The 4,703-nt window shown below is 37.3% G+C and overlaps 1 protein-coding gene across 1 annotated transcript in view; it reads right to left on the reverse strand.

The window, feature by feature from the left end:
- LOC129348306 (uncharacterized protein DDB_G0271670-like) overlaps positions 1-4,040 on the reverse strand; it is a 9,029-nt gene extending 4,989 nt beyond the window's left edge. Inside the window, exon 1 of the mRNA XM_055008412.1 lies at positions 1-4,040. This exon is cut by the window's left edge and continues 284 nt beyond it. The gene's annotated coding sequence lies outside the window, so the exon portion shown is untranslated.
- Positions 4,041-4,703: the final 663 nt, after the last annotated feature.

Raw genomic sequence — 4,703 nt, forward strand, 5'->3', positions numbered from 1 at the left:
TGATCTGAAGCTAAATCTATAATCCATTTCTCTGTTTCGTTTTTCTACGTATGTGCACGAGTTTCCATCACCTGTCAGAAATGTACGGAGCCTCAAAGCTATTTGAACCTTTTCTGACAAGATCCGCCTCTGATTGAAGCATCTCAGTGGGAACAAAGATGCTGAAAAGCAAATAATTGGACTAAAATCATCTTATAGTCCTTCTAGTAACACAGTTCAAGCAGTGCTGCGTAATTTTATTCGTTATGGCCGCATACCTTAATAAAAGTCTCCTGACAGCTCTGATGGATCTCAGGATTCACCCACAGAAGATTTAATACAAATAATTAAACCCTATAAACATAGAATCTGTGTGGAACAGAGACTGGATATTATTGATCTTCACATCTTAATGAAGGCACCGCTGCTGTGACACCTCGTGCGTAAATGCGCAGCACTGATGCTGCTGGTGTTTATTAACACTCGTGTTGCCCTGTGGGTCAAATTGACACGTTTTACAGTTTGAAAATGTGATTTAATAAGTATTTTCACAGTGAAACTTCTGATGTCAACATTTTTGGGCAATTTTTGAAAATGTTTTGGTGGGGGAAAAAAATTATTTTTCTTTTGAGTTTAAGTAGTAGGGTTAAGCATTTCTTTCGTGATATGCAGGTTGGCGGACACTGCCAGCGATTTTTTGAGTTGGTCTTTTAGTTAGGTTCCCATAGTTTAGCTGCTCCCCAGAAGGGTGGATCATCAGTACAAGCCCCTCAGTCGTTTTACTGAGTAAGGGAGCAAGGGAAACTTATAGTTCAATATGTGTATTATTATGTGTGTTTTTTTTGTTTCTTCTTTATTTACATTTAGTACGCTCAACGCAACAGCAGTGTTTTCTATTTATCCTGTCTATGTTACCTTTAGGAAATATGGAGCAGGCAAGTGCACAAAGAAACTATCTTCAAAATCATGAGCTGGAATGTTAGGGGACTAAAAAATGTTACTAAACTAAAACAGGTCATGACCAGAATTAGAGAACTCCAGTCCAAGATAATTTTCCTTCAAGAAACCCACCTGACAACCCCTGATGTAAAACGCATACAGAATAGATGGGCTGGTAGAGTTATACATGCAGCATTTAACAATTTTGCAAGAGGAGTACTTATCCTCATTCATAAAACAATACCATTCCAAATACTTCAAACTATCCATGACTCAGCAGGAAGATTACTTATTGTTCAAGGCAACATCTTTTTCTCCTACTGTAAACTTCATCAGTGTTTATGGCCCAAACGAGGATAAGCCCAGATTCTTTGAGGATCTTTTCCTCACCCTATCCACTCTACAAGGCCCTTATATTATTGGCGGGGACTTCAATTGTACACTGCACCCATCATTAGATCATTTAACACGTTCTGACACCTATAAGATACAAACTAGGACAGTGTTAAAACAATATATGGCAGATTTGAATCTGGTTGAAATATGGAGGGACCAAAACCCAAATAAAATTGAATATTCATGTAACTCAGGTATAAGCAGGTCTCGTTCATGCATTGATTATTTTCTTATTTCAAGGGAAATTGTATCAAAAGTTAGAGACTGCCAATGCAGTAGTATTGTCATAAGTGACCATGCCACCATATCCCTAAATATCATTGTAAATAAATTTATTAATAACCCACTTGATTGGCGACTTCAAGTAAGATGAACCCCGAATTCATAATATTTATTGAAGAAAAAATTGATAACTATTTTGAGTTAAACACAGACCAAACTAATGCCTATATAAGATGGGAGGCATTCAAGGCCTACATCAGAGGAGAAATAATTAGTTTCACAAGCTCTAAAACCAGACAACAACAAAAAGTAGAGATGGAAACCTTAGAAAAACAAATCAAAGCTTTGGAAAATGAACTAAACCAAGGAGATAACCCGGTGAAGCAAAGAGATCTCCTGCTTTTAAGAACCAAATATAACAAATTATCTGCTGATAAGGCAGCAAAGAGCATATTGTGGCTCGAACAGTCTTACTACGATCAAGGAGAGAAGGCCAGGAAACTTTTAGCATGCAGAATCAAAAAGATACAATCTGATAAGGCCATTAACAGTATACAGATGTCTTCCGGCAGAGTGACAGTGGACCCCGTGGAAATTAATGATAGTTTTAGAGAATATTATCAACACCTTTACAAATCAGAATGTCCTGAAAACATAGAGGAAAGGAACTCCTTTCTTAACCAGCTTCAATTTCCCCAAATCACAAACAGTGCAAAAGAACAGCTAGATAATAGCTTAACAACTGAAGAATTGTCACAGGCCATCCAAAATATTACTAGTGATAAAACACCTGGACCTGATGGCCTACCAATTGAATTTTATAAAACATTTAAAATTAAGTTACTTGTCCCACTATTAAAAATGTACGATGAATCTTATGAGAATGGCATCCTTCCCCAGTCACTGAGATTAGCCGTGATTACTGTGATTTTAAAACCAGGCAAACCTGATACAGAGTGTGTGTCGTATAGACCAATAAGTCTGCTTAATTCAGACTCTAAAATACTCTATAAGGTTCTTGCAAAAAGACCAGATACATATATTCCAAGTCTAATTCATAGTGATCAGAATGGCTTTGTGCAAAAAAGACAAGGGTTCCACAACATCAGGAGACTGCTCAATATAATCCACGAAAAATCCAACACCAAGGATACTGCAGTATTATCACTGGATGCCCGACAAGCCTTCGATAGAGTAGAGTGGCCAGATCCATTTAACATACTACCTAAATTTGGTTTTGGAAATAAATTTTTAAAGGGGATCCAGATACTATACGCAGACCCAACTGCAAGTGTTGTAACAAATAATATAATCTCCAAGCCATTTATATTGGAAAGATGTATGTGCCAGGGTTGTCCTCTATCCCCGATGTTATTCATATTAGCTTTAGAACCCCTAGCTATGACAATTAGGGCACAGAAAAACATATCTGGTATCCAAATCGGAGAACAGGAACATAAAATAGCTTTGTATGCCGACGATATTATCCTTTTCCTAACAAATCTGGCAGTTAGTATCCCAAATCTAATGCGGCAGATCGATATCTTTGGCGGATTCTCTGGATATACTATTAACTATTCAAAATCTTCAATGCTCTTTATGAATGAGGAAGAAAGAACCCAACCTGTTATAAAAACCCCGTTTGTTAATGCAGTTGATGGATTTACCTACCTCGGTGTCAAAATGACTCCCAAGATAAGCAAGATTATACCACTAAATTATGACCCACTTGTGGATGAAGTTGAGAAAAGCTTAAGCAAAGGGATGACCATGCCTGTTTCAATGATTGGATGTATAAACATAATCAAAATGAACATATTACCAAAATTCTTACATCTCTTTCAATCCCTACCTCTCCCTCTACCACAAACATTTTTTGATAAATTCAACAGTATTCTAAGTAAATTCATATGGAATAATAAAAACCTCGATTAAGATTGAGACTACTTTACCTGCCATATGAGAGGGGAGGGCTACAATTTCCAAATCTGTTATGGTATTACTGGGCAGCTCAAATGTCTGCAATAATGTTCAACTTTTCCATAGAAAACCCCCCAGCGTGGGTAGATATAGAGCGATATTCTACTTTAAGCCTTCCATTAAAGATGTATTTACACTCGGCCGACCCAAAGAACCTGAAAAGAATGACCAAGAATCCTTTCCTGGAAAACTCAATTGACATTTGATATAAAGTGCACAAGCATATTGGGGACACTCCATATATTTCTCGCTTTACCCTGTTGGGTAATATAGCAGCATAGGGGTAATAGAGCAGATGGTGGCTTTAAAATCTGGACAAATAAAGGTGTACCAAAAATAGAAGATCTTTATATTAATGGCAGCCTCCTTACATTTGAACAGTTATGCCAGGTGTACGATATTCCTAAAAAACATTTCTTCAAATATTTACAGCTGAAACATTTTATATCGTCAAAACATAAAAATGTAATTACTGAACCACCACTATCACATATTGAAAATGTGATTATTTCAAATTTAAAAGGACAGAAACGGGTTTCTTTGTTTTATGAGGCTTTGAAGTGTCATGATAAAGAGTCTGCCACTGATAGGCTGGAAGCATGGCAATCAGATATGCATGAGAACATATCAAACTCTGAATAGGAGGCAGCATGTATAAAAGCCCAGAAACAAACTATTAATACCAGAATGAAGTTATTACAACACAAGTGGTTAATGAGAACCTGTATCACACCAGTGAAATTGAACCGTTGGTCCCCTGACGTTCCAGATACCTGCATTAAGTGCTCAGAAGAAAAAGGAACTCTGATTCACTGTGTTTGGGAATGTCCAAAAATACAAAGGTTTTGGGAAACAGTCGTTCAAACAATTTCATAAATAGTGAAAGTACCTCTCCAAGCCAAACCGTGTACTTTAGGTACATATCCAGAAAACTTTAAAACAATCGACTCTGATTTTGGACTCCTGCAGGCCAGGAGGACAATATCTTTATCTAGGAAGAAAATGGACATTCCTCCGATAAGTGTATGGGTGAAGGAGATGGCATACTGTACTGTATTGGAGAAACTCACTCACATGATCAGAGGTAGAACGGAGGAGTTTGAAAATGTATGGAAACAGCTGTTGGAATATCTTGAACAACAAGGTGCTGTGGGATGAACTGCTGAATGTTGAGCGTTGTGTGTCTG

The sequence above is a fragment of the Amphiprion ocellaris genome, chromosome 3, assembly GCF_022539595.1.
Source record: "Amphiprion ocellaris isolate individual 3 ecotype Okinawa chromosome 3, ASM2253959v1, whole genome shotgun sequence".
NCBI lineage: Eukaryota > Metazoa > Chordata > Actinopteri > Pomacentridae > Amphiprion > Amphiprion ocellaris.